The following is a 14,639-nucleotide window of genomic DNA, read 5'->3' on the forward strand; positions in this document are numbered from 1 at the left end:
GATTCTTTGTTCAAATTAAAAAAGGACAAGCTAAGGTCATGTTGTGTGGTTAGGAATGTAGCTGGACATTAAAGCAGTTATCCATGAGATTAGGTAAGTGGAACAGACTAACTGCATTGCCAAGACACAATGTGTTTCTGTAGATGAGGGGATAATATGGCCTGGCCTTAATTGTTCTTTAATGGAATCTGTAATCACAAAAGTTAAACACACTTCAGATAAAAACTCTGCCATCAGCTCATGTCATGCTACCAGATTCATGAAGAAGTACAGTGTTTCCCAAGCCTGCTATAGCAGGTTATACTTAGACTTTTCACTGGCAGTGAATGGAGCAGGCCTTGCGCTTATCAGCACTTGCTATGTCATCATGCAAGGGGGTATTTTTGGGAACAGCAGCTGTGCGAGTGTTCTAACTGGCCCAGCACAATTACATGCCTGTGTTGGCACATCAAATTCAGGGGGAAGGGAAAGAAAGAGAGAGAAAACAGACACATGGGCACCGAAGTGAGCAGAAAGGAAAAGATTTTTATGACACTACATTGCAGATTTCTGAAAGACTTTTTTCTTTTCTGTTTGCTGGATACCTTGTAAAGGGAATGAAAAATAGCTCAGCGAAGGGACACATGGAGGCATTATGATCTACAGGGAAATAACTTTTTTCTGAAGCTCCGTTCATTCTGTAAGGGCTAAAGGTACTATCCTAAGACAGCAAGTGAGAGAGAAAGAGTGTGGAACTCCAGAGAAATAGAGAAGAAAACTGTTGTCAACACATAGGCGTTTGTATGCCACATTAATATCACAATATAACAATATTCTTGCCTGCAGTGATCTAGTTCAAGTAAGTAAACATATCTTGAATTTATTCATAGAAGCTTTTACTGTCATTTGCTGTATTAGCTGCTATGGTACTACGGGAAACACGTCTAGCAATCATGTGATTTTCCTTAAGTTATTGCTGCCATTTTGTTGTTCCACAATTAAACATTTACTAGTCTGTTGTACTTAGGAGCTGTTCATGCATAGCAAAAGTAATCCATTGTCCAATGTGCAAGGCCTGAAAGTTATGTATTTATTTATTTTGTTTGTTTTGTTTGTTGAAGCTCAGGCTCAGAAAAGATACCAGGGAAAACCCATAGGCAGTCATGTGAATTCAGCACACAAAGAACAGCTCACCTGCAATAATATGCACATTAAGAACATATATAGAGAGTTTAATGATAATTAAAACATATATTACTTATCCACAGTTAAAGTGGAAATTTAAAGCTGAAAGTTTTCTGCTGATAGACATGGAAGGATACATTCTATGGGACTTCTTGATTTCAAATTATTAGTAGCCAAATAAGCCCCCCTTCCATACCTCTCAATATTCAAGCAAGAAATCTGAACAAAGCCTAAAATAATGGGGGGACAAAGCCCCCAAATAGGGACAAATTTTACATATTGCTCTTATAAACTTGCTACAATAACATGATTTGAGTTAGTATACATTTTATAAAGGATGTAAAGTCTGAAAACTCAAATGTCTGTCATTATTTAGTGACTGCAATCCTCAGATTTGCCAGAAAACCACAAAATTTATAGGAAACAGACCAAAACTGTAAGGAAAAAATCTGAACAGTCTGCAAAATTCATGACATTTGAGATTACAACCAAATGCCTGCTTTATAAGAGGAGCTGAGAGTGTATGATAGCTAAATCATTGCCACAAAACAACAAAATGTTAGCAGAGAAAACTCCATTTGCAGGATGATGCTTGTTCATTGCTTTCTGTCTTTACATGTAGGTTATAGAGTAAGCTAGGAAGCATTAATTCATCACACTGCTGCAATAGTTAAATTTGATATTTGCCAGCCTTTTAGACTTGATCAAAGTATTGATTTAAGTACTTGAGGTAACATAGATTATTGCAAATCCTTAGCCCTATGAGGTGACAGACAGAGAGGAGCTGTGGGCATGCTTTGCAAAAACAATGATATGGCAATAAAGTTAAACGAATGGTTTAAGAGAAGCAAAACATTGTGATATCTAATATTTGCACCCTCCCCAACACATCCATTGTTCTCTTCAGCTCAGTTTCCATCCCCAGCTTTGGAGTCTTTTTCTGAGATTACATACTTCTCAACTGTCCAGATTCTCACAGAAAGTCCAGATTTTTGTCTCATATGTTTGGTGTGTTCCTCCTAAAATTTTTGGCTTTCTGGCAAATCACTGGGATGATTTGAGGATTGAAGTCACCAAATAATGGCATACATTTGAGTTTCAGACTTCAAATCATTCAGATAATGTATGTTAACATGAACCCTGTTGCTCTAACAACCTTTTAAGTTTATCAGACAATATTTAAAATCTGTCCTTATTTTTGGGCCTTAGTCCCCCTGTTTTGTCAGGCTTTGTCCAGACTTCTTGCACTAAGAGGTTGAAAGATATTACAGTAGTTACCGAAATTAATCAGCTGAGGTATTCGGGGTAATTACACTCATGCGAAAACACTGGAGTAGAGTTGAGTTTAAAGGAAATGTTAAAAGGATATAAAGATATTGAACACGTCCTGTATGGCTAAAACAACTAGTAGCGTGAATATATATACCAGTATTATATGTAGTTTGAATGAATGTAAATCTTTTTAAATTGGACATATCAAGCCTTTCTTCAACAGAGAGTAATCTTTCTTGCTAGTGACTGCTTTATTTCCCAGTGTTGGGAAAGTGAAACATTCTAGATTCCCATATAAATATTGTAGTTTAATATAGCTTGTTACACATCAATTATCAATTATCTTGCTTTGGAAATAGCTGGACCATGGTAATATAATATTTTCATCCATTTACTTAGTGTGGGCATATTTCTTTTATTGAAAACAGACAGTGGCTTATCAAGGTCTACATGCATCATGGGCAGTTTGAACTGCTGTCACTGTAGTAGTTTATTATAAAGAAGTTACAGTTAGTATGCAGGCTGCAATATTTAAAAATATTGGTTCAGAGTTGAAATCAACTTTCTAAACAGCTTTCAACAGTCTCACCTCATAAGTCTGACATATAACTTTAGGATGTCACTGCAAAAGTGCAGACATAACATTTTTCACAAGGCACTTCTATTGATTATAAGGAGAAGAAACATTTGGGTCAATTATGATCAAACTAATGGCTATCATGTTTCTAAAGCACTCAGAATAAGTGACTATTATATGTTTTGAAGGGAAAAAAGAATACGGCCAAACATTTGCAGGGACATGTTTGCCAAATTAAATGTAAAAACAATAACTTCCAACAGTTTTCAGTAGTTTCTTTCAAATACTTTAATATAATAGGTTTATCATAGTGCAATTGATATTTACTGAACGGTTATATGCAGGCAGTAACATTTTTAACAAAAGGGGATTTCATAAAGCAACCAAAGTCTACTTTGGCATGGAAGAAATGGACTTTGGCCTACATCTGAGAAATAACAGCTGTCACATTCATGGCTCCGGTCAAAGTAGTATCTAGTTTCAAATCAAAATATTGAACATTTTGTAAGTTAGGCTGCAATAATCATTAAATGTAACATAAGCTCATAACTTCAAAGGTTTTCTATATTTTTGTTCTAGACTTGTAAAGCACTTGTCTTATTACCTTACTTCACATCTGAAGTATTAAAATGAAAAAGTTTTAACAAAAAGTCAAGTTACATCACCTAACTGAAATGTACAGTGAGAAAAATAATCTGTTTAAGTGTGGTTGTTTTTTGTATTTTTAACACAATTTTCAAAAGGCGGTCATTTGATCCAGCACTGTTACTTGCTTGTGCTAAAGACATCCCTTGTCTTTATTATACATAAACAAATAAAAAATAAAATAAAATAGAATAAGAGAGCCTCACATCATGATATGGGGCCTGATTGGGTATAGGCTAAAAATATGGAGTAGAAATAATGCCATTGCATTCATCAGATGAAATGTAGACATGTAATATTAGTTATAATCAATAATTTAGTACCAGAATACACATTTTAGTACCATGTCTGTTGACTTATGGCTTGGCTTATCACTTTTATCCTTTTTTCCCAGTCACTGCATGAATTTATCCTTTAGGACATAATTTCACAATGTTAGTGGTTTTGCTGATGAGGCACAGTTCGATAGAAGACCTACTGAAGATAATACGGTCTGAAATGCATAGTTCCAAATTATGTACATGTGTTTAAAGTGCTGAAAAGAAACAGTTGACATTTATGCTGAAACTAAAGTCTATTTTTTTAAGTCTTTTACTTCTGCAGGTACCTAAATGTTAAAAGAAGTGGCATCATATGCCATGTCATATATATATATATATATATATATATATATATATATGTGAATTGATATAAGAACATTTACATCCCTTGTAAAGATTTAAACTATTAAAGCAACACTGTATTGAAATCTCTCTCTCTCTCTCTCTATATATATATATATATTTATGTATATGGAGGGAGAGAGAGGAGTCAAAGAAGGAAATATAAAAGAAAAACTAACATGTATTTAGGACCTGCCAAGTATGATGCATGAAAGGAATGTTCTATAGAAGTGACTGAAAATGAATGAATGAATGAATGAATGAATAGTATGAAAGCCTCATTTATGAAGGATTACTACAAAACATGTAGTGGACTATATAAAACTACATAAATGTAAGATGTCAGTACAAATCAAAATAATGTTTTGTTTATGTCTGTCACACACACACACTTGAATGTTGTCACATATATCTCATGCAATTTATATCTGACAATTTTAAGGTTATAAAAAGTTACCTGTCATGTAGTGTGTATGGTTATTCACTGGAATAAAAAAAAGAATATGTCAATTTTTAAAGTAGTTAAAAATAATTCACAATTCTCAGTGAAAATGAGTTAAGTCAGCAGTTTATTCAGTCCTCATTTAATAGCTCCTGTTTTCCTAACATATAGTCCTTTAGAAAACTACTGAAGAGACACCTCAAAGAAAATTTCAGTTGGGCCTTCTTTGATCTACCTGAATAGCCATATATAGTTAATACTTTAATGACACTGCCTGTAAATGTTGCATAGTCAAATCACTCCTGCAAAGTAGAAGCTTCACACTGAGTTTGATACTGTAAATAGGTGCATTTTGCTTGCCCACTAATTCTCATGCTCTCCTATTTACTTTAACTCTCTCATATCTAACATTTCTCCTATTTACTCTAACTCTCTCATATCTAACATTTCTTCTATTTACTCTAACTCTCTCGTATCTAACATTTCTACTATTTACTTTAACTTTCTCATATCTAACATTTCTCCTATTTACTTTAACTCTCTCATATCTAACATTTCTCCTATTTACTTTAACTCTCTCATATGTAACATTTCTCCTATTTACTTTAACTCTCTCATATCTAACATTTCTCCTATTTACTATAACTCTCTCATATCTAACATTTCTTCTATTTACTTTAAATGTCTCGTATCTAACATTTCTCCTATTTACTTTAACTCTCTCATATCTAACATTTCTTCTATTGGAATTGGAATTGGAATGTACTGACTATGGAAGATTTTATCAAGAACATAGTTGGTGACAAACCTTCTTTTATGTTCAGAAATTGTGACAGTCTTAAGGCAATATTTAATTTCGACTCAAATAAAACAAGATATGATCCCTCTGAGGGCATCTCTTTAACAGGTAGTTTTCCTTGCAAAAAATGCAATATGTGCCAATATATCACTGAAACACAAGTTTATAAACATCCTTTTGGTTTTTTTAAATTTGAACCAAAATTTTTTGCCAACTGTGATACAATGAATTTGATATACATGGCAACATGCGCACAATGTGATGCGTTTTATATAGGGCTAACAAAAAGAAAATTCAAGGAAAGGATTTACAATCATGTTTATGACATCAGAAAAAAGAATGAGTTGAATGCCCTAGTGAGACATATTAATATACATTCTGATCATAGTTTCAAATTTAGAGTTCTACAAGTTGCCACACAGAGTTTAAGAATGGGAGACAATATGAATTATTTAGCCTGACTGGAACTCGAATGGATATTCAGAACAGGGGCACATTTACCGCCAGGTCTGAATCACTATGTTTCAATGAAACCTCTATTAGAAAATAACACCTGTAGATAGCATATGAATTGAACTGTTGAATGTTATAATGTTAAAGTCTGACCAGTAATATTTTATTAATTTTATTTAAAAGTCCTTACTTAATTAAGTCTAATCATAGACTTAGACATTTATAAGAGCTTGTTTTATCTGTATATCCAATTTTATAAAATGTATTATATTTGAGCTTGCATCAGATATTTCAGGTGTATTTTTAATAGTATAAGTATTATATTATATTTTATTTATAGTAGTTTTAAATAGAATATATGCTTATAAATGAATTTATATTATATTATAATATATAGTAATTAATAATTAAAGTTTATCATCATTGTTATTGATTATGAATATTTATATGGTTTATTTCAGATACACTAAAAAGTTGTTGATGCTCCTTTTTATATTTTAATCTGCTTTACATTGTTATGTATGAGCAATATATGTTGCTTATATATATTTGATATGTTTTTCATATGTTTTAGATATATTATGTTTATACAAGATGCATATATGTAAGCGGATACTCAGCTTTTTCAAATTCCATTGAATTTTAGTAGAAACAACAAAATATATAATTAATATATGCTAACAGTGGCTATGGATACATTGTGTGTAAGGCTGAGTTGAAACATCATATATTAGTACTTTAAATATTTGTATTACTTTAATTAGTTGATTGTTTTAATATAATTGTTTAATTGCTTTGGTTAATTGAATTTAGTAGGTGGATCTAGCTATAAAAGCAAGTTAGAGTTGTTGTATTGTAGATCTGATGAAGCGTGCATGTGGCACGTGAAAGCGCTCATCTTCTGTTTTTATCGTTAATAAAATTAGAATATACTGCAACAAGGACGTTGATTTTCTTCATGGTGACTTCAACAGTTTATTTTGCATCAATTCATTTCTGTTACTTGGCTGTTGAGCACTTCAGGAGGTTTGCGATATTATTTAATCTATATTTCTACTATTTACTTTAACTCTCTCATATCTAACATTTCTGCTATTTACTTTAACTCTCTCATATCTAACATTTCTCCTATTTACTTTAACTCTCTCATATCTAACATTTCTCCTATTTACTTTAACTCTCTCATATCTAACATTTCTCCTATTTACTTTAACTTTCTCATATCTAACATTTCTCCTATTTACTTTAACTCTCTCATATCTAACATTTCTCCTATTTACTTTAACTCTCTCATATGTAACATTTCTCCTATTTACTTTAACTCTCTCATATCTAACATTTCTCCTATTTACTATAACTCTCTCATATCTAACATTTCTCCTATTTACTTTAAATCTCTCGTATCTAACATTTCTCCTATTTACTTTAACTCTCTCATATCTAACATTTCTTCTATTGGAATTGGAATTGGAATGTACTGACTATGGAAGATTTTATCAAGAACATAGTTGGTGACAAACCTTCTTTTATGTTCAGAAATTGTGACAGTCTTAAGGCAATATTTAATTTCGACTCAAATAAAACAAGATATGATCCCTCTGAGGGCATCTCTTTAACAGGTAGTTTTCCTTGCAAAAAATGCAATATGTGCCAATATATCACTGAAACACAAGTTTATAAACATCCTTTTGTTTTTTTTAAATTTGAACCAAAATTTTTTGCCAACTGTGATACAATGAATTTGATATACATGGCAACATGCGCACAATGTGATGCGTTTTATATAGGGCTAACAAAAAGAAAATTCAAGGAAAGGATTTACAATCATGTTTATGACATCAGAAAAAAGAATGAGTTGAATGCCCTAGTGAGACATATTAATATACATTCTGATCATAGTTTCAAATTTAGAGTTCTACAAGTTGCCACACAGAGTTTAAGAATGGGAGACAATATGAATTATTTAGCCTGACTGGAACTCGAATGGATATTCAGAACAGGGGCACATTTACCGCCAGGTCTGAATCACTATGTTTCAATGAAACCTCTATTAGAAAATAACACCTGTAGATAGCATATGAATTGAACTGTTGAATGTTATAATGTTAAAGTCTGACCAGTAATATTTCATTAATTTTATTTAAAAGTCCTTACTTAATTAAGTCTAATCATAGACTTAGACATTTATAAGAGCTTGTTTTATCTGTATATCCAATTTTATAAAATGTATTATATTTGAGCTTGCATCAGATATTTCAGGTGTATTTTTAATAGTATAAGTATTATATTATATTTTATTTATAGTAGTTTTAAATAGAATATATGCTTATAAATGAATTTATATTATATTATATTATAATATATAGTAATTAATAATTAAAGTTTATCATCATTATTATTGATTATGAATATTTATATGGTTTATTTCAGATACACTAAAAAGTTGTTGATACTCCTTTTTATATTTTAATCTGCTTTACATTGTTATGTATGAGCAATATATGTTGCTTATATATATTTGATATGTTTTTCATATGTTTTAGATATATTATGTTTATACAAGATGCATATATGTAAGCGGATACTCAGCTTTATCAAATTCCATTGAGTTTTAGTAGAAACAACAAAATATATAATTAATATATGCTAACAGTGGCTATGGATACATTGTGTGTAAGGCTGAGTTGAAACATCATATATTAGTACTTTAAATATTTGTATTACTTTAATTAGTTGATTGTTTTAATATAATTGTTTAATTGCTTTGGTTAATTGAATTTAGTAGGTGGATCTAGCTATAAAAGCAAGTTAGAGTTGTTGTATTGTAGATCTGATGAAGCGTGCATGTGGCACGTGAAAGCGCTCATCTTCTGTTTTTATCGTTAATAAAATTAGAATATACTGCAACAAGGACGTTGATTTTCTTCATGGTGACTTCAACAGTTTATTTTGCATCAATTCATTTCTGTTACTTGGCTGTTGAGCACTTCAGGAGTTTTGCGATATTATTTAATCTATATTTCTACTATTTACTTTAACTCTCTCATATCTAACATTTCTCCTATTTACTTTAAATCTCTCATATCTAACATTTCTCCTATTTACTTTAACTCTCTCATATCTAACATTTCTCCTATTTACTTTAACTCTCTCATATCTAACATTTCTCCTATTTAACTCTCTCATATCTAACATTTCTCTTATTTACTTTAACTCTCTCATATCTAACATTTCTCCTATTTACTTTAACTCTCTCATATCTAACATTTCTCCTATTTACTTTAACTCTCTCATATCTAACATTTCTCCTATTCACTTTAAATCTCTCATATCTAACATTTCTCCTATTTACTTTAACTCTCTCATATCTAACATTTCTCCTATTTACTTTAACTCTCTCATATCTAACATTTCTCCTATTTAACTCTCTCATATCTAACATTTCTCCTATTTACTTTAACTCTCTCATATCTAACATTTCTCCTATTTACTTTAACTCTCTCATATCTTACATTTCTCCTATTTACTTTAACTCTCTCATATCTAACATTTCTCCTATTCACTTTAACTCTCTCATATCTAACATTTCTCCTATTTACTTTAACTCTCTCATATCTAACATTTCTCCTATTTACTTTAACTCTCTCATATCTAACATTTCTCCTATTTACTTTAACTCTCTCATATCTAACATTTCTCCTATTCACTTTAACTCTCTCATATCTAACATTTCTCCTATTTACTTTAACTCTCTCATATCTTACATTTCTCCTATTTACTTTAACTCTCTCATATCTAACATTTCTCCTATTCACTTTAACTCTCTCATATCTAACATTTCTCCTATTTACTTTAACTCTCTCATATCTTACATTTCTCCTATTTACTTTAACTCTCTCATATCTAACATTTCTCCTATTCACTTTAACTCTCTCATATCTAACATTTCTCCTATTCACTTTAACTCTCTCATATCTAACATTTCTCCTGTTCACTTTAACTCTCTCATATCTAACATTTCTCCTATTCACTTTAACTCTCTCATATCTAACATTTCTGCTATTTACTTTAACTCTCTCATATCTAACATTTCTCCTATTCGCTTTAACTCTCTCATATCTAACATTTCTCCTATTTACTTTAACTCTCTCATATCTAACATTTCTCCTGTTCACTTTAACTCTCTCATATCTAACATTTCTCCTATTTACTTTAACTCTCTCATATCTTACATTTCTCCTATTTACTTTAACTCTCTCATATCTAACATTTCTCCTGTTCACTTTAACTCTCTCATATCTAACATTTCTCCTATTTACTTTAACTCTCTCATATCTAACATTTCTGCTATTTACTTTAACTCTCTCATATCTAACATTTCTACTATTTACTTTAACTCTCTCATACCTTACATTTCTCCTATTTACTTTAACTCTCTCATATCTAACATTTCTCCTGTTCACTTTAACTCTCTCATATCTAACATTTCTCCTATTTACTTTAACTCTCTCATATCTAACATTTCTGCTATTTACTTTAACTCTCTCATATCTAACATTTCTCCTATTTACTTTAACTCTCTCATATCTTACATTTCTCCTATTTACTTTAACTCTCTCATATCTAACATTTCTCCTATTCACTTTAACTCTCTCATATCTAACATTTCTCCTATTTACTTTAACTCTCTCATATCTAACATTTCTCCTGTTCACTTTAACTCTCTCATATCTAACATTTCTCCTATTTACTTTAACTCTCTCATATCTAACATTTCTCCTGTTCACTTTAACTCTCTCATATCTAACATTTCTCCTGTTCACTTTAACTCTCTCATATCTAACATTTCTCCTATTTACTTTAACTCTCTCATATCTAACATTTCTGCTATTTACTTTAACTCTCTCATATCTAACATTTCTCCTATTTACTTTAACTCTCTCATATCTAACATTTCTCCTATTCACTTTAACTCTGTCATATCTAACATTTCTCGTATTTACTTTAACTCTCTCATATCTAACATTTCTCCTATTTACTTTAACTCTGTCATATCTAACATTTCTCCTATTTACTTTAACTCTCTCATATCTAACATTTCTCCTATTCACTTTAACTGTGTCATATCTAACATTTCTCGTATTTACTTTAACTCTCTCATATCTAACATTTCTGCTATTTACTTTAACTCTCTCATATCTAACATTTCTCCTATTTACTTTAACTCTCTCATATCTAACATTTTTCTACCATAATGATTTTAGCCCATTTCCCAGTCCTTCTCTTGACTATATAAATACTATGACTGAAATTATTTTAATTTTTTTCTTCCTTCAATTAATCTAATACTCTAGCCTTATTACAATTGTACTGGATTATATATATATATATATATATATATATATATATATATATATATATATATATATATATATATATTACATCTGTGACTATGCATTACAGCTGCCAAGACTAGTTTTGTTCTGCTCTCACAGTGATTTTACATTGTACTAATTACACATTTGAAAAATTCCCATGTTTAGTGTGCTGCTGTAAATGCCATTACATTGATCACTGTTGTAAACACTCCAAGCTGTCAATGATTGTTAAACCAAAGGGTATTCTTTTAACTTTATTCTTCCATGTAAGCATTTGCATTCCAGGCTTGTGTTAAGCCTGAAAAGGGTCCATTGACCATTGTAATGGCCAAGTTAACAAATGTCTAATGAATGAATAAATATACAGAAATGTTTCTTTCTGTCCAAACTGCCTCCTGGTATGATCAAATCTAGTATTATTCATTTTATTTATTTTGTTTATTTATTAACATTTTTTGACCATGAAAGTCCAACTAGGATGGAGCCTATTTTCAGCGGAAGCCAGGGCAGAAATGTTCCAGATGCATGTCTTTGGAATTATAAATTATATTATGAAATTTTTCCTTTCCTATAAACTTAAAGGGTGCTCCTTAATATATTTAACTAAATTACTTATTATATTACTGTTACGCTCTGCTTACTTGCACATTATAGCACTACCTTTAGTAATTTTCTTGTAATACCTTACTTAGATTTTTGACTGCCTGGCAATTTTTGAAATATGAGAAGCCTTACAATGGCAAAATTCCATTAAAATTGCTAATACACCTTAGTATGGCAAATGCCATGAAATCAGACAGAGAAATAGTTAAATTTTGAGTACATTTACAAATGCAGTACATACAATGTGTATAAATATGTATCATGTCTGTTATCTGTTTAATTTATCTGTCCTTCTATTTCATGTGTCCTTATTGCATTACACATAATACTTCAGCTGTTTTTCTCCTCTGAAATGTAATCTCCGAACCGAAGAGAGTACGAATATGAAACCTGTATTCATCATGTAAAACAGGCCATTATGTCAGGAGCAAAGAATTTATCTTCATACTACAACTACTAGAATTTGTATTATACCTGGAGTTTTTAAGTTATCTAAAAGGGAAAATAACATTCTGTTTCAACTATATAATTAATAATTCAGTTCTATGCCTTGTTTATGTACACAATTGACTTACAGTTCTACTACAAATAACGTAAATATAATTACCTTAGTCAGTAGTCAGCTCTAAGGAGAGAAGATGAGAGCACTGTCTAAGCAGCTACAGCTCCAATTGTTATATCTAGGTTACGGAAAGGGTAGGAGGTGGTACCCCTTTCTGGGAGCACTGCACAGACGTGTAGCGGATAGAAGTAAACACATTTCTAGAATGCAATGTAAACAAACAAATTGCTGCTTTCTTCAAGGGCTTTCTCAAGGACTGTGCATACCACAGGGCCACTAGTTAGATGTTTGGTAGTGGGGTTTGGATATATCTTGTGGGGTTTAGATATATCTTGCTGCCCTTGTATAGAGTACTGAGTAAAAGGTTAGGGTAGAAACTGCAAGAAAGGAAAGAAATAATCAGTAAAAGCTCATCTGTACTTTTTAAAAGAACATTTTTTTATGACGGCTCTTTTTTTTTCAGGAGCTTGACACTATGGAATTGGCAAGGCCCATGAAATTACCAAAACCTCTGGCACTTTTGGGTTGGGGGTAACCCAACAAGGTAGATGATGAGGTGCTTCTTTTCCTATTTTGGCAAAGGAAACTCTGGTTATGGTAGAACTGAGTGGATTTATTTTATGGAATGATTTTTGAGGCAGCAGTTATTCACCGATGCATTTCTACAGCCAGCCAGGTGTCTTCATCATCAACCTCCCTTTTCTATTTTCTACATGTGATCAGGGTGTCATGTCAACTGTCGCCATCTCTTTCATTTCAATGGTACTCATGCCAGAGTGTCACAGGTCTTCTCCTTCTGCTTTTCTGTACATGTGCCTGAACCACTGTAATCTGTTCTCTTTGACCTTCTCTGCAATTGGAGCTATTTTGGCTTCTGCTGTGATGTCCTCGTTTCTTCATCTGTCCCACAGTGTGCATCCTGCTACATATCTCAGGCACTTCATCTCCACCACTTCTGTCTTCCTCATCTGGTCTGCCTTTGCTGTCCATGTTTCTGTACCATGCACTAGTAATGGCCACACCACTGTTTTGTACACCTTACTTGTCAGCTTCTTTGGCATTCTTCTGTCATAAACTACCCCTGACATTCTGTGCCATTTGGCTGCAGCCCTACTGATTCTATCATCACTGAACTCCTCATTCAGACGTTTCTTCTCCTCAACCACCCCTCCCAGTTAAAGCTGTTAACTTGTTCTATTTTCACTTCTATCTCAAGTCTCAGCTTCTTCTGATTTCCCCATTTGCTGCCATTACAGCTGTATTATCTGTACTCAGTTTCATACTATGTGCCTTCAGCTTTTCATTCCATTCCCCTATCCTTTGCTGAAATTCTTGCTCAGAGTCTGCCTATAAAGCATCATATTGTCCGTTATCAACAGCAGCATTATTTTATTGTTTTCACTGTAGGAATGCAGTTTGTATTCCAGCTCTGGTCAGTGAAGAATTGTTCAGTAATGGGGAATTAATATGCTACATATATGCCACCAGACTTGAGACCAGACCTGATTTTCCTATCAGGAAAATGTATGTTTAAGGTGCAGCTTGAAAGACAACTGCTAGAGCCTTAGGCATAACGCCATGCTTCTTTCCTGTCTAGGTAAACTAAAACAGACAAGCATCTGTGAAGGTCAGGTGTTGTACTAAAGGTAGATTATAGCAGTAGTCAATAAAGATATATATTCATTGGGCTAAGGAAGCACGGAGTTCTGACAAAGCAGAAAGTTGAAGTAATTCTACACCACATTCCAAGCAATTTTCCTATGTGGGGGTGGGGTATCCAGTTGACTTACACAAGCTAACTGGAAGTCGTACACTAAAAATCAGGTGTCACAAGACAGCAAAGAAACACAAAAACAGCTTTTTCCTGGGATGGAAGAAGTGTTTCCAAAACTATAGCTCCAAAATTAATTGTCATTAACTTTGTAGTTATCTGAGGGCAAGGAAAGCCAGCTTCCTAAATGTATCAACCTTGATCAAACATGCAATATCACACATTTATTTATTTATTTATTTTATATTACAGGCTTGTCAGAGTATGATTGAAAGAGCCATAGTTTGATAAGTTATATTTTCATTCACGTG

The 14,639-nt window shown here is 32.1% G+C and overlaps 1 protein-coding gene across 2 annotated transcripts in view; it reads left to right on the forward strand.

Annotated features, from left to right (window-relative positions):
* Nucleotides 1-324: 324 nt before the first annotated feature.
* OBSL1 (obscurin like cytoskeletal adaptor 1) overlaps nt 325-14,639 on the forward strand; it is a 1,518,259-nt gene continuing 1,503,944 nt past the window's right edge. The window contains exon 1 of one of the 2 annotated variants that reach the window (XM_044060562.1): nt 325-838. The gene's annotated coding sequence lies outside the window, so the exon portion shown is untranslated. The remainder of the gene's footprint in view (nt 839-14,639) is intronic. The other variant, XM_044060561.1, reaches the window with a different exon arrangement.

Source organism: Protopterus annectens, chromosome 2.part0, assembly GCF_019279795.1.
Source record: "Protopterus annectens isolate FY-2018-M chromosome 2.part0, PAN1.0, whole genome shotgun sequence".
In the NCBI taxonomy this organism is placed as follows: Eukaryota; Metazoa; Chordata; order Ceratodontiformes; family Protopteridae; genus Protopterus; species Protopterus annectens.